This window comes from Tursiops truncatus, chromosome 1 (genome assembly GCF_011762595.2).
Source record: "Tursiops truncatus isolate mTurTru1 chromosome 1, mTurTru1.mat.Y, whole genome shotgun sequence".
In the NCBI taxonomy this organism is placed as follows: domain Eukaryota; kingdom Metazoa; phylum Chordata; class Mammalia; order Artiodactyla; family Delphinidae; genus Tursiops; species Tursiops truncatus.
The window spans coordinates 70593016-70609669 of NC_047034.1; the positions used below are offsets into that span (position 1 = coordinate 70593016).

The window sequence follows — 16654 nt, forward strand, 5'->3', positions numbered from 1 at the left end:
GATGTTGCTATATTTTGGGCCTTGAAATCGTTTTTTTAAATTATTATTGAAGTATAGTTGATTTACAATTTTGTGTAAGTTTCAGGTATACAGAGTGATTCAGTTTTATATATATCAGTATGTATATATAGAGAATATATACTATATAGAGAATATATACTATATATAGATATTTCTTTTTCAGATTCTTTTCCCTTATAGGTTATTACAAAATATTGAGTATAGGGCTTCCCTGGTGGCGCAGTGGTTAAGAATCCCCCTGCCGATTCAGGGGACACAGGTTCGAGCCCTGGTCCGGGAAGATCCCACAGAGCAACTAAGCCCGTGCGCCACAACTACTGAGCCTGCGCTCTAGAGCCCGTGCTCCCCAACAAGAGAAGCCACCGCAATGAGAAGCCCGTGCACGGCAACGAAGAGTAGCCCCCACTCGCCGCAACTGGAGAAAGCCCGCGTGCAACAACGAAGACCCAACACAGCCAAAAATAAAATAAATTTTAAAAAAATAAAAAATATTGAGTATATTTCCCTGTGCTATACAGTAGGTCCCTGTTGGTTATCTATTGTGTATATAGTTATGTGTATATGTTAATCCCAAACTCCTAATTTATCCCTTTCCCCACCCTTTTCCTCTTCGGTAACCATAAGTTTGTTTTCTATGTCTGTGGATCTATTTTGTTTTGTATATAAGTTCATTTGTATCTTTTCTTTTTAGATGCCACACATAAGTGATATCATATGATATTTGTCTTTCTCTGTCTGGCTTTACTTCACTTAGTATGATTATCTCCAGGTCCATCTATGTTGCTGCAAATGGCTTTATTTCATTCTCTTTTATGAATGAGTAATATTCCACTCATTCATATATATATATATATATATATATACACACCCCCCACATCTTCTTTATCCATTTTTCTGTCAATGGACATTTAGGTTGCTTCCATGTCTTGGCTACTGTAAATAGTGCTGCAATGAACATTGGAGTGCATGTATCTCTTCGGATTATGGTTTTCTCTGGATATATCCCCACGAGTGGGATTGCTGGATCATATGGTAGCATTATTTTTAGTTTTTAAGGAACCTCCATACTGTTCTCCACAGTGGCTGTACCAATTTACATTCCTACCACAGTGTTGGAGGGTTCCCTTTTCTCCACACCCTCTCCAACATTTGTTTGTAGACTTTTTGATGATGGCCATTCTGACCAGTGTGAGGTGATATCTCATTGTAGTTTTGATTTTAATTTCTCTAATAATTAGTGATGTCGAGCATCTTTTCATGTGCCTTTTGGCCATCTGTATGTCTTATTTGGAGAAATGTCTATTTAAATCTTCTGCCCATTTTTTGATTAGGTCATACACACACACACACACACACACATATATTGAGCTGTAGGAGCTATTTGTATATTTTGGAGATTAATCGCTTGTCTGTCACATCATTTGCAAATATTTTCTCCCCTTCTGGAGGCTGTCTTTTTGTTTTGTTTACGGTTTCCTTTGCTGTACAAAAGCTTTTACGTTTAATTAGGTCCCATTTGTTTGTTTTTATTAGGCCTTGAAATAGTTTTGACCCATATCCTAAAGCTGTCCACATGAAAGGCCAAAGTCTGCTGTCCTAATAAAATTTATTTTCAGGTGTCTGAATAGGACTTGTGCTATAGGACATCTGCTCTACGTGTTTTCCCCCGACCAGGTGCTCCCTGGTAATATTTCAGGCAGTTGACATTTATTGAGTAATTACCATTTGTCCAGCACTGAGACTAAGCACCTGGTGTGCAATATCTCATTAATCCTCAAACAACTCTATCAGGTAGATATGATCATTATATCCCCTTTACAGATGAGAAAAATGAGGCTGAGAGGAGTAGAATGACTTGTCCAAAATCCAAGGCTGATAGATAACGGTCAAAGGATTCAAATCCACATCATTCTGGCCCCAAAGCAACGTTCTTGTCCAATACTTTCAGTACAATCTTGATTGCTTTTGTCAACAGACCTTTACAATAACATCTGTGATATGATAACTATTACCAGCTATCCAATAACAAAACAACAGACTCTTCTATGTTATGTTTCCTTTGCCTGATATATCAGTTGTTTCATATTTGAGGGATGGCCAAGCGACGTTCCTTTAGTGACTCTTATTTTAGCCAGTCTCATTCCCGTCTAAAGATGTTTGTGATGAATTTCTGACAGATCTATGTACTCAAAGTCTACTCATGTCCAACAAAGCAGGAAAATAATAAGACTATATGGACTTAGGACTTAAAATCTATACCTGTAGAGAAGAAATGCCCCTCTCAATCTGCAATACCTGAAAAAGTTCTATCACCCCCAAGTAGCAACAAGCACACCACACCTAATACTATTCCCCAATAAATGAAACTAGAGATCCTTAGAGAAATGGCTGCTTCTAGGACTGAAGCAGGAAATATACAAGATGAGCCTAGATGTAAGTGCCATAACGTAAGGAAATTCTTAAAAAAGAAATGACGGGGGCACGTCAGATGGTCACAGGAGCCAGCTAAAGAACATCCAATGGCCAAACTAGGAATAAGCTGACCAAAAAAAAGATTTAAACAGTGATTTTGGATTATCATCCAAAGTATGAAATAAATGTCAGTGAGTGTTTGCTGATATAAATAAATGATTGTGTAAATAAATCAATGGAGATGAGACAATCTCCCCTGCAGAAGAATTCCAATAATGTGTGTAGATGCTCCACCCTCAAGGAGTGAAGTATAACCACCCCCCACCCCCCCACCCACCCCCCACCCCCCGCCCCCCGCCTCCTTAAGTGTGGGCGGCACATAAGGACCTCCTTCCAATGAGGACAGTATCGGGGGGAGGGGAGAGTAACTTCACAGTGGATGAACCTGACAAGCACTCCCTTTGTCCAGGTGATGGAGGTCAAGGTCAACAGTGGTAAGTCACGTGGGTAGTATGTACCCTTGATATGTGATGAAAATGGCGCTTTACCTCCGTGCTCTTCTTCCCAGAAACCCAAACACCAGTCTAATCACGAGAGAAACATCAGACAAATCTCAGTTGAGGGACATTTTACAAAATGCCTGGTCAGTATTCAAACCAGTCATCAACACTTTGCTGTACAGGAGAAACTAACACAACATTATAAAGCAACTAGACTCCAATAAAAATTAATTTTAAAAAAAAATGGTCATCAAAAAATTAGAAGTCTGAGAAACTGTCCCAGCCGACAACAGCCGAAAGAGACATGACAACTACAAGTAAGGTGGTGTCCTGGGTGGGATCCTGGAACAGAAAGGGCACATCAAGGCAAACTAAGGACATCGGAATAAATAGGGACTATAAATGTGTCAGTATCAGCTCATGAATTGTAACAAATGTTAATAGTGTAAAATGTTAATAATAGGGGAAGATATGTGAGTGTATGGAAACTCACTCTACTATCTTCCCAATTTTCTGTAAATCTAAAACTGTTCTAAAAAATAAAGTTTAGGGCTTCCCTGGTGGCACAGTGGTTGAGATTCTGCCTGCCGATGTGGGGGACACGGGTTCGTGCCCCGATCCGGGAAGATCCCACATGCGCGGAGCGGCTGGGCCCATGAGCCATGGCCGCTGAGCCTGCGCGTCCAGAGCCTGTGCTCCGCAACGGGAGAGGCCACAGCAGTGCGAGGCCCGCGTACCGAAAAAATAAAATAAAATAAAGTTTATTTTTTAAAAAGTGCTACCCCTCCTTGAGCTCATATCCCTTCTGGTTATAACAGCTCATGAAAGATATTCAAGCATGTCCATCACCGTTTCCACAAAGGCCAACAAGACTTATGTGTGAATCTCTTTCCCCCCATACACAGGAACATTTGCTCCCAAATAAACCCTGTTCCCACTGCCGATCCCATGAAAGCGGAATTGAAAACTGGAATCTGTCCCCAGGGTTGTTTCACAGGTGTTTATTCCATACTCATTCAGTAGATGTTTACTGAGCCCCTCCTGGGTGCCAGGCACAGGCTAGATGCTCATAACTCAAGGTAAACACAACTTCCCTGTTCCCTGTCCACATGGAGTCCACGCCACAGTGGGAAACAGACACCAAACAAGGAAATGCCAAAAGTCACCTCTCAGATATCATGACAGTTACAGAGAAGGGAAAGTGCAGGCTGCTGGGAGGGGAGGGGGGCCATGAAAGGGCAGGGAGGCTTCTCTGAGGAAGAAAAATTAAACTGAAGCCTATAGATTCTGCTTTAAACTAGTTCGCTCTAGTTAGTTCTTGGCAACTTGAATGGCACATATGGTGTTTGTGTAGGGTACAAGAGAATCTGGTCTTTATGTTCCTGTAAGCAGAGAAAGTTCACCTGTGCAGGTAAATGATAATTGCCTAAGTGATATTTCTCTACAAAATTAATCTTCTTTATTGTTTTCTTTAACCCCAAAAGTAAGCACCAACATCCATTGATGAAAAACTCTATGGAGACAATAAAATGATCAGTGTGTGCCAGGAGTTAGCAGGGACTGAGGTATGAGTAGGTGGAGCACAGAGGATTTTTAGGGCAGTGAAAGTATTTGGTATGATACTGTAATGGTAGACAAATCATTAGACACTCGTCTAAACCCATAGAATGGAAAACACCAAGAGTGAACCCAATGTAAACTATGGAATTCGGGTGATTGTGATGTGTCCACGTAGGTTCATTAGTTGTAACAAATGTCCACGCTGGTGTGGGATGTTGTAATGGGGAAGGCTATGCATGTGGTGGGGGCAGAGGGTATATGGGAAACCTCTGTACCTTCCATTTGATTTTGCCATGAACCTAAACTGCTCTTTAAAAAAAAAAGTAGGGACTTCCCTGGTGGTGCAGTGGTTAAGAACCCGCCTGCCAATGCAGGGGACACGGGTTCGATCCATGGTCCTGGAAGATCCCACATGCCGCGGAACTAAGCCCGTGCGCTTCAACTACTGAGCCTGCGCTCTAAAGCCTGCAAGCCACAACTACTGAAGCCCGCGCACCTAGAGCCTGTGCTCTGCAACAGGAGAAGCCACCGCAATGAAAAGCCCGCGCACCGCAATGAAGGGTAGCCCCCGCTCGCAGCAACTAGAGAAAGACTGCACACAGCAACAAAGACCCAAAGCAACCAAAAATAAATAAATTTTTTTAAGTATTTATACTTAAAAAAGATTCAAATAGCATAGAAATGTACACTGCATAAAATGAAAAAAGCAAACGCTGATCAATTCCTTATCTTTGAATGAGCCACTACAATTATAGTCTAGATTGTTCCTGTGCATGTATCTATCCACGTGTGTGTATCTACCTATGTGTTTTTGCAGAAATGAGATCATAGAATGCATAGTTTTGTAAATTTATCCATTGACAAGCCTATCTTGGACATCTTCACTTGGTGGTACAACTAGGTTTACTCATTTGTCCTAACAATGACATTCTTTCCTTCTTTAAACAATTCCCTATTGATGGTCGTTTGGATTGTTTCTTATTACCAAAAAAAAAAAAAAAATGCTACACTGAACTTATTTGTGTATTTATTACTGTGATCTTTCTTAAATTTTTCTAAAGGGTAAATTGCTGGAGCAAAGGGTATAGACATTATATATTTTAATAAATATTGTCAAGTTTTTCTCAATTTTGCATCAAATTAAAACTCAACAGCATATGAGAGTGCCAGTTTCCCTAAACCCTAATCAACCTTCAGTAATCAGTAATCAACCTTGTTAATTTTTTAATTTTACCAATCTCTGTGAAAATAGCGCATTGCTTTGATTTTCATGCCTTAAATATTAGCAAGTTTAAAAATTCTAGTATCTGTTAAATGGCCAGTTGTATTTATTCTTCTGACCCTCCATATTCTCTCCACACTTTTCTATTGGATTGTTAGTCTATTTCATATTTATTTATAAGAGTTCCCGGTATACTGTGGAAAATAGCTATCTGTCTACTCTATGTGTAGGGAATACATTTCTCCAATGAGGCCTTTGTCTTTGTTTATTCCCTCTCCCACTCCCCCATCAGGGACTCTGAATGGCTAGAAGCCATCTTTGATTTAAGGCAGGGATAAGGTTTTGTGGGAAAGACAGCCATCAAGTAGGAGAGTGTCTCAGTCTTAAGCACCTGCAGCTCCTGAGGTCACTGGTGAAAACTGTAGTGTCTGTGGTGCTCAGCTGTGTGGGGAACGTATTGGGAGGGAAACCATGATTGTGATGAAATGTGACATTCTGCAGTGAGCAGGGTGAGGGAGTCTATGGAGGTGAGTCAGTGGGTTTGTTGGCCGATAGGGAGAGTGACATGTCACAGCTTTAGGAAGAAGTGTTCCAGGTAGCCTGGCCTGGAAAATGCAGTGCTGACCACACAGCTGCTGGGAGTCTCGGATTACTGTGCAGCTCAGGGTCACGTCAGGCCTTTCCCAAATGCAGGTCCTCCCTGAATGCAGACCACCCATCCACGGCAGTCCCAGACCTACCAGCCTACAGCCCTAAGGGCTAGGGATGGTCTGTACAGGAGGAAGAGAGAAGCCAGGTCTTTATAAAGAACGGGGAGATTGTCCCAAAGGCTGGGACAGGTTCACTGAGGGGCTGAGAGGCATGGAGGAGACCATGGTCCCAACTGACCCCAGAATCAGAAGAAATGGTGGCAAGTCCTCCTGGAGCCCCAAGGTCATCATGGAGGACAGGTACCACACCGAGGTGGCAAGAGTCCTGTTTGGCATTTTTTGCTTCAAACAAAAAATGAAAATGAGGCCTATTGCATCTGTTCTCCAAGGAACACCCCACCTTCAGTTCAGCTCCTGCAATGACAGACCCACCTTTACATCCTGAAGATCTCCGGGGGGGTCCAGCTCCAACTGTGGCTCTGGGCTTTTTAATTTCTGGAAGGCAATTCTTCCAGGGTATCTTTAAGAAATTTGAAAAAAGTTGTTGCCACGGGAGTTTCAATGATGCTAATCAATTTTCTGGCTATCCCCTTCAGGCCACTGTCTGGTGGCATCATGCCTAAGAAAGGGGCCTCAGCTCTAATGACTTGGAAAATATGAGCAGCCTGTGGGAACGGTTAACGTGAAATCTGTGTGACGTTGAAGGCCTCCATCTAGCAGAGTCCCCTAAATCCAAACCAGTCAGCTGGGTATGTTCCAGAAGGTTAGATGCGTTCCATGGCCACGTGTGCAGTATCTAATTATGCCTTCCAGGAGATTTCTTTCAAATGTAACTTCCCAAATACATAGAGGTGGTGCTGATTGGTACCCACACCTATGCACACTTGTAATATTTCAACATTCAGAAGAACAAGATGAAGAAACTTTGAAATGAAAACAGCCTATGAAGGCCATTTTTAGGAGCCTCTTTAAAGATCCTTACAGCAGTTTCATGAGGTCTGTCCTTATTAACATCGTCATTGGGATCATGAGAAATCGGAGGTACTGAGGGGTTGGGTAACTTACCCAGCGTCACGCAGTGGGGGAGGGGAAAGCCAGGATTTCAACCCCAGCAGGTGCCCAGCTGTAAGTGCTCCAAATGAGAACCAGGTGGGAAGTGCCCTACAGGTTCCAAAGCACTGCCCATTGTTCACCTCAGGCTGTCTCCAAACTGACCCGAGAGGCGAGGATTCCCCACTCTACAGAGAAGAAAACCAGCGCAGAGAGGTGAAGAAGTGAAGATGGAAAGGGTGCCTGATACGAAATTGTGGCAGCTGGGTTTGATATTGACATGCGGTCTTCTCTCAGTCCTTCAAAGCACTCTTACTTCCAGGGAAATGCTCCAGAGCTGGGCATTTTCCCCTGAATGAACCCCAGCCCCAGGAAAGCCCCTGTGTCCCATCCCCAGGCAATCTGCCTTCACCTCTCAGAGTCTGTCTCAAGGGGTGAGGCAGAAGTTCCCCCACTCTCCTCTTTGAAGCTGTTTCACCTCAGAAGTTTCTCATTTGGATCAAGAACTCAGATCTGAAACATAGGGTCCTCAAGGGTCCCCCCTTCTCAGTGGTAACCCACCCCACTCTTAGCCCAAAATAATTCTCACCCAGCCCAGTCTGAGACGTGGACCTCCAGGTCCCCCCACCCTGATTCCTAGCCTAGGCCTCTCCCACATGGGGACCTTGCCCCTGATTTCTCATCCAGATCACGGATCTCTCACTCAAAATAAGCTCATTTTGCCCAGGATTTAGTTCCTAATAGCTGAATCCTGGTTTACTCTTGTGCTGCCGCCCCAGCTATCAACCTGCCACCCCTTCCCCGTTTCTCTGGTTCGACTCTTGTGCTCAATCTGAGAATGAAAGGAAAAGACTCACGGACCTCGCAGCACCACCTGCAACCAGCACCGAAGCCTCCCTCAAAGCATCCTTCCGCCCTCCCGACTGGCCGCGCAGCGCCTGGGCACTAGTGCCACCTGGCGGCTGAAGATCAAACTGCCGCTAGTGATTTCCCGAAAGGAGGCCTTCCAACAGCACGTCGACATTCTACAAACAAAACAAAACAAAAAAACGTGATGAGCGCCTATTGTGTGCAGTACCCTGAATACAGAGACAGGAAGCAAAGCCACTGTCCTAGACGAGCCCGTAGTCTAGCAGGGAGACCGTAGCAAGCAACAGGTGAAAACTGGAATAAAGCAGGAAGGCCTCTTGGAGGAAGCATGCAGGATGACCCGCAAGGGGCAGGTGGAGCACGCACAGACACCGGGAGAGGAAGGGGCTGCAGGAATGGAAAGAGATGTAGCTTGGGGGGGCCTGTGGCCCAGGTCTCTGTTCCTGATGGAAGCCAAGGCAGATGTAAACTGGAGGAGACTGGTCCAACGTGCTGTGTGTGGGACGCAGCCTCCTGAGTCTGCATGTGAGTGCTTTAGGCATGTGAGAAATGGCAAAAGCAATGGCCTTACGGTTAATTTAAAAAGGAAAAAATGAGCTTCTCAGGCATCAAAATTTACCAGGAGCATGACAGTCTGAGGGGGAAAGGACAAAAGGGGAGTAAGTGAGCCTATTGCCTGCCTAGGTTTTCCCCAGATCCCTCCTCACTCGTAAGGTTCAGGTAAGGTTGGGGGTCTCAGCATTGGGGAGAGAAGCAAACGGTACCGGGTGGGGGAGAAATGACTCCCTCCACGGCCCCTTCCAGCCATACAACTCAGTGTGCAGAGGGCTGATGTGAATGCGGGGGATGGTGGGTCGCGTGGCCAGGCCCTAAGAGGATGGACTTTCACGGCAGGAGTCAAGGCAAGGGTAATGAGCAAAACCAGCAGCAGTGAGTTCCCGGTAAACCCACCACTCAGATCAAGACTCTACCAGCCACGCGGAGGGGTGTGGAGAAGCCCCTCAAGCAGGGCAGCAGAGCCGGGCCAAGCAGACTGGGGCTGAGGCCAGGAGAGCAGGGCCAGCGGGACCCAGGGAATGTGGACAGAGCCCAGTGTCACAGCCACATCCACGTGATGAAAACACAGGAGAGCAGCAAGACTAATACCTTCCAGCAAGAAGACTTTGGTCCCGGTCCAGCTGCAGGCGGGGTCTGTAGCCTCCATGGGAAAGGGAGCCCTGAGGCTCCACTTGTGTCCTCAGGCCTCCCACAGGCCCTTCAGGTAGCGGGTGCCGAATAAATGCTTCCTGGATGTGAGGATGATGCAGCTTCCACCTGAAACCACCAAAGAATTCTTGCACCAGGTATCACTGAAGATAAAGGCCCCTTGGCCTCTGAGCTAGCCTTTCCCCCGAAGGAATTCCTGACTCCAGTCAGTGCTCAGAGGCGCCTGCCTGCTTTGAACTCTGCTGCTCGTCCTGCCAACCACCCAGTTCCCAGAGGTCCTAACAGCCAGGCTGCCTCTCCCCACTTCTCCTGACCTAACCCCTTGAGCACCAGCTTCACCCCTGCCCCAGCACGGCCCAGACCCAGGAGCAGTGCAGGCTCAGGACTGGGGACAGTGACTGCGGGCTAAGAGCCTGGTGTTTCCCTCAAACCTGAACACAGGACTTCATCCACGGATTCAGTGAACACTGGTTGCCTGTTGCCCAGGTCTCCTAGAAAGCCAGAAGCAGAACTGAATACTCTGGTTTTCCTGGACACCATCCCAACTGGTATTGGGGGTTCATCCTCCTCCTGGGAGAGTCTGCACCCACCCTCAACGTCCCATGAGGTCCTTAGCTCTATCCCCGGGACAGAGGGCTTACAAATGTCCCACGTCCCCCAGGTCCCTGGCGCTGGGCTGCCTGCACTCCCAGAAAACTATTATAAATCGCTGGCACGTAACTCTTACTGCCTGTCCCCTCACTGTCAAGGCTGCTCTCACCCCTTGCCCTGTAAGAAGGGAGCAGGGTCCTTCCTCTGGAGCACAGCCCCAATCTGTGTGTCCAGCAAATCACTGAGGCCCAGCCACTGATTTCCATGGGGTGATGAGAGAGCCAGGGTCACTTCCTCTTCTCTTCTTGCCACCTTCTCTTGGTAAGTTTCCCTGATAAAACCTGTCCCTTAACCCATACAAATTTTCAGGCATCCTTCCTGAGATCTAGTCTATCACGGTGGTAATCACAAAAGACTCACCTTGCGAAATGGCACAAGACACTGGAAACTGTGCAGTGGGGACACAAAGGTAATTTTTAAAGCGGGGATGAAATGAAAGAGAGGGGGGATTAAAAGCTGCTCCTGCAGATGCCTGTTCTGCCCACCACTGCCCTTCTCCAAGCCAGGCAGCTTCCCTGCTTCCCCACCTCCCTGCCTCCTACCCCACACGTTCATCTGGACTCTCCTTTCCCGGTTTCATTCTCTTGCCTCAACTTCTTTGAGAAACTGTCAAAAAGTCTGGGGAGTCACCCTCCTCCGAAATACAGATTAAATCTTCCCATATCCTTGTGTAAAGATCCACCTACTGAAATGTGAAGCAGCCCTGCCTTGTCAGTGAAGGGTCTTAGTGAAGAATGATGGGTGGGAGATAGAGGGGTGGGCTCTGCCTGTCTTATTCTTGAAGAAAATCCTAAGAACCCTCACAGGAGTGGGGAGCTGTGTGAACAGCAGACGATAATATGCTGAGACTGCTCTGTCCCTGGTGGCCAGGGGGATAGAATCTGGATTCCAGGTGGTGGTAAAAAGTGGTGGTAGCAGGATAGGAAGCAGATCAACACTGGGGTCGGAAGCGTGGAGAATCTTGCTTAGAAATGGAGCTGGGCCTGTGTCATAGAGGGAGGGTAAGAATGAAACAGTATTAAATGCCTACTAAGTGCAGGGCACTGTGACAGGAGCTTATATACATTCTCCCTCATAATCCCTATAACTTAACTACCTGGTCAGCAGAAATGTATGCGCCTGGCTCCAGGTGACCCAAGAAAAAGGCTCCTGGACCCTAGAGAATATCATACTAAGTGAAATAAGACAGAGAATGACAAATATTATACAATACCACTTCTATCTAGAATCTCAAAAAACAATACAAATGAATCTCTACACAAAACAGAAACAGACTTGCAGACATAGAAAACAAACTTACGATTACCAAAAGGGAAAGGGATACAAACTACTGCACATAAAATAGACAAGCAGCAAGGATTTACTGTACAACACAGGGAACTATAGTCAATACCTTGTAATAATCTATAATGGAATATAATCTTTAAAAAAATAATGGAATCACTTCGCTGTACACCTGAAACAAATACAATATTGTAAAGCAAGTATACTTCAATTTTCAAAAAATGAACAACAACAAAATAAAAGAAGACGGGAAGAGGGTAAAGTAGAAAGAAAAAGAAAAAAGGATCCCGTAACGTTGGGTGAAAGAAACCAGAGAGGAGAGAACACAAACTCTGTGCCTTCACTTGTGTGAACCCCCAAAACAGGCAGCATAAACCACCATGTTCATGGATGTCTATTGAGGTGGTCAAACTATGGAGAAAAGCAAGTGCTTATCTCTGGGGAGGGGGACCTTGTGATTTTTAAGGGACACACAGACTCCTGGGGCACTGGGGTGTTCCATCTTGTGACCTTAGGTGCTTACACTGAGTACTTCTTTATAATAATTCATTAAGCTATACATTTACTGCTATACACTTTGTGTGTGTTATTTTTCACAATCAGGAAGTTCTTAACAAAAGAATATCACGTTAGGGCTTCCCTGGTGGCGCAGTGGTTGAGAGTCCGCCTGCCGATGCAGGGGACACGGGTTCGTGCCCCGGTCCGGGAGGATCCCACATGCCGCGGAGCGGCTGGGCCCGTGAGCCATGGCCGCTGAGCCTGCGCGTCCGGAGCCTGTGCTCCGCAACGGGAGAGGCCACAACAGTGAGAGGCCCGCCTACCCCAAAAAAAAAAAAAAAAAAAAAGAATATTGTGGATAACTGTTGGGCATTAAGTGTTTCCAGTATTTGTGGGGTTTTGTTAGGATTTATCACAGATGTGGGTAATGAGACAGATGGTATGAACATTTTACAGCTCTTGATGCATATCGCAGACCCTATGTGATCTCACGGTTTAATTTGCATTTCTATGACTACTAGGAAGTTACAACATGTTCTCAAATGTTTCTTAGTTGGTTGTATTTTTATTTTGTGAATGACCCATACATATCTTTGAATATTACCCTTTGGGGAAATCCAGTCCTGTTTGGGATGCTGAATCCTCGGCATTTTGAGGGCAGAGAGGTGTCCATGGAGAGGAAGATACTAAAGATACCAAAGGGGCGGGGGGAACGGGAGGGAGCAGCTGGTGTCCCTTCCCCAGGCTGCAGACGCAGAGCTGTGAGAATCCTTTCTGTTTGTCTCCACGCATCCTGTGTCCCCTGAAGCAGCTCATGGGACAGGCCCTGGGGATGCAGTGAGCAGACTTCATATCTGCCGAGAGGAGCAGGTCCAGAGGGGCAGCAGACAAAACAAAACAAGGCAACTGAGACACAGGGCTGGATGGGACACACACAGTGATGGAGGGTAGACAATATACACAAGCAGGGTTGGGGAAATGAGCACTTGAGCTGGGCCAGGAAGGAGTGTGGGGGGGGGATGGGGGCGGGGGAAGCTAAAAGAACTGTGAGCAAATAGAGAACTGTGTGGAATGGCTGAAACGTCGGGCACATTTGAGACTAGTCTGGAAAGACTGGAAGAGACCACGAAGGCCTTGGATGCCACACACAGTGTTAAGGTTTATCTTGGGCTTCCCTGGTGGCACAGTGGTTAAGAATCTGCCTGCCAATGCAGGGGACACGGGTTCAAACCCTGGTCCGGGAAGATCCCACATGCCGTGGAGCAATTAAGCCCGTGCGCCACAACTACTGAGTCTGTGCTCTAGAGCCCGCGAGCCACAACTACTGAAGCCTGCATGCCTAGAGCCCGTGCTCCGCAACAAGAGAAGTTACCACAATGAGAAGCCCGCGCACCGCAACGAAGAGCAGCCCCCACTCGCCACAACTAGAGAAAGCCCACACGCAGCAACAAAGACCCAACGCAGCCAAAAATAAATAAATAAAATAAATAAATTTATTTTTAAAAAAAGGTTTATCTTGTAAGTCGGCATTTCTAAAGTGTGTGATGTCAGAATGCTAATTTAGCACGACAGTTAGGGCTTCTGCTTGAGAAAAGACAGAAGGAATGTGAATCCCATGGTCATACATGTTGTGAAACACCAGACTGAAGAATTTAAATTAATGTTCCCACTGGAGTAGGGACTATGAATATCTCAGAAGGGATCAGTCTGTACATTTCCTAAACTTCTCTGATCTCTGCCTACCTTTCTTGAGGAGCATTTCTCAGAACCGATGTCCCATGGAGCACACTGAGAATCTCTGACACGGGTAAATTGGGTGTCAGTTTGTGAGCACAGTGAGGGCAGGAGCCAGGCTATGTCGTATTCTCTCCACAATCCTCGCCTTCTTCTCGCCCTCCCCACCTGTGAAAGCTCACCAGCAATGTGATCCTTTCGATGAAACCCTACTTTAGTAGCACAACCATTTCTATTCACTAAATAGGAGCTATTAGGGCGAAACTTCTTCTTGGTCTACTTAGGCTGCCATAACAAAATGCCAGAGGGAATTCCCTGGCGGTCCAGTGGTTAGGACTCCATGCTCACTCTGCTGTGGGTCCGGGTTCAATTCCTGGTTGGGAACTAAAATCCCACAAGCCACATGGCCAAAAAAAAAAAAAAAAAAAAACAGCCAGGGACTGGGTGGCTTAAACACACTTCCTGGTGAGAGCTCTCTTCCTGGTTTTCGAAGGCCACCTTTGTGCTCTGTCCTCACATGGCAGAGTCAGAGACAACTCTCTGGTTTCTCCTCATATGAGCACAACTAATCCCATCATGAGAACCCCACCCTTATGACCTCCTCTAAACCTGATTACCTCCCAAATGCCCCATCTCCAAAACCATCAAATAGGGGGTTAAGGCTTCAACATATGAATTTGGGGGACACAACTCAATCCATAACAACCTGTCTGCCCCCAGCCCAGACCCTCCTCAATGGTACACTCATTCCTTCAACAAACTGTTAACAAACTTCTACTATGTTGCAGTCACTGCTCCAGGTGCTTAGGACACATCCATGAATGAATCCAGCAACACCCTCTACCCGCATCACTCCATTAGAAGGAGGAAGACACTACACAACAGTCATGATAAATAAGGAAGTGGTATAGTGTGTTAGACGCTGATAAGGGCGCTGGGAAAAGCAGGGTAGGGAGGATCCAGACCTGGGAGAGTGGTTTTAATTTTACATCAGAAGGTCAGAACAGGCTTCATCCAAGGAAAGACTTTTGAGAAAAGACTGGGAGGCGGTGACGGAGTGGACATCTCAAGGAATAGCTTCCTTGGTGGAGGTGACAACCCTTGTAATGGCCCTCAGGGGGGACCGTGCCTGGTGTGCTCCAGGAACAGGAGGCCAGCGTGGCTGGAGCAGATGTGAGTGCAGGCAAGAGGGGAAGGAGAACCTGAGATCAGACAGGTAACGAGGAGCCAGATCAGATCCATCTTGACCTGGAATCTCGGGATGCCCGAGCCAGAAGGGGCCTCAAAGACTGCATGATAACCTACCACTTGCTGGTCAGGTGAGAAAATGAGGTGGACAGGGTCGATGGGCACTGGAATAGAACCTGGTTCCTGTACAGCTTCTCAAAGCCAGGTCTTGCTAGTGAGGACCTTGCCTGGGTCCTGTGCAGGGCTATGCTCTCCACTCTGTCCACGTGTCCAGGAGAGACCACCCCACTGGCCACAGCAGCAGGGCAGGGAGACTGGGTGGCTGCCGCTGCAGCACTTTCCACCAGGGGCCGCTGGCCCAGCGCGCAGCTTCTCCCTTCATCCCCGGAAACTCCCTGATCTCGGCTCCGCAGGGCTGTCGCCACCTGGCTCTGTCCCCAACTCCAGCCCACGCAGCGGCTCCTTCCCACCCAGGCTTGCCCCCTTTGTCTCAACCAACCTCCCTGCCTCTCCTTCTCCCCCTCCCCTCCCCCCTCTTCCCAAGCTACCGGGGGGGGGGGGGGACCAGGCCCAAGAAGAGCTCTGAGAAGGGGACCCCGCCTGGGTTTTGAGGGGCGGAGGAGTGGGAGATGGGGAGGGGTGGCTGAGGGCGGGGCGGGGCGGGGTGGAATGTGCACAGTCACGAGTGCTGTCTGCCCTGCTCCCCGGGGGCTGGCTCTTGCTCTCTCCCTGTTGTGTTTGCTGCTGAGGGGTCCCCAGGGGCTCATTTGGAGCCCGGGAACAGGGCAACCGGGGAGTAAGGGCAGAGGCGAGATTCGGAGAGGAGAGCGGGGGCCTCTGCCCGCCAGAGCCCCTGGGAAAGGAGGCCGCTCCCCCCCCAGCCCCACTCGCAGGGCTTATCACCTTCCACAGCCTCGGAGAGGCGGAGACCGAGGCACCAGAGAAAGACTTCCAGGCACCCTCCTTCCCTGCCCCCGGTTACCGGATGTGTCAGGACGAGGCCGGGGTGGACTGTGCCCGCACAGCGCTCTGCTCTAGGCCACCCTGAGTCCTGCAGGGCTGCGGCGGGCGGTGCTGCCGCGGCCCCTTATCAACGCCCTGTGCCCAGGCCACACCCGCCTGGCACACACACCCAGCGGGGAGAGGAGAAACGTCCAGAGAGCCCCTACCCCACCGCTCCACAGGCCGGGGATGGGAGGGAAAGCCAGGACGGCTGATGCAGGTGGGGGTCTGCGCCCAGTCTCTCTGCCCCACTGTCCCCAGCGTCTCCTTCGTCCTCTTCCCCCACCCTGACCTCGCTCTCTGGGCCTCTGAGGCCTAAACCCCCAAACCTGAGGAGCAGAGGTCAGCGGGAGTCCCCAGCTGACCAGGGAAACAGGCTCCTCCCCTGAACCTTGGTCTTGCTCAGCAGCTGGCCCGAGGCCAGGAGCAAGGTTTCCCCTCTCTAGAGGAAGACTTCCTGCTGGCCAGAGGCCGGGGAAATCCCAGAAGCCGAGCTTCCCCTGCCCTCCAGGGACTCACACCCGCCAGGCCAGGGCAGGGAGCTGCTGGGCCCTCCCACGGCAGAGCGGGGGCGGGGGCGGGGGGAGGGGCTGAGGGCACGGGGGGGGGGGGGCGGGGGCGGGACCGGGTGAGAGAGGGGCTGGGGGGACGTCAGGGAGCAGGGTCAGAGGCCCAAGAGGGAGGGAGAGGGGACCTCGTTCACCCCTTCACTTCTGGGTTTGGGGTTGCATCACTGACATCCCGCTCAGGGGAGGGGCTGAGGGCTGGCCGGACAGTGGAGGGAGGGGGAGGGGGCTTGGAGACAG

The 16654-nt window shown here is 48.4% G+C and overlaps 1 long non-coding RNA gene across 4 annotated transcripts in view; it reads right to left on the reverse strand.

The window, feature by feature from the left end:
* Window positions 1-15936, reverse strand: part of LOC109549610 (uncharacterized) — a 28357-nt gene extending 12421 nt beyond the window's left edge. For all 4 annotated transcript variants that reach the window (XR_012332405.1, XR_012332408.1, XR_012332404.1 and 1 more), the window contains exons 1-3: window positions 15829-15936; window positions 9432-9599; window positions 6798-8440 (exon numbers count right to left, since the gene is read on the reverse strand). This is a non-coding gene — a long non-coding RNA (uncharacterized lncRNA). The remainder of the gene's footprint in view (window positions 1-6797; window positions 8441-9431; window positions 9600-15828) is intronic.
* Between the last annotated feature and the right edge of the window lie 718 nt (window positions 15937-16654).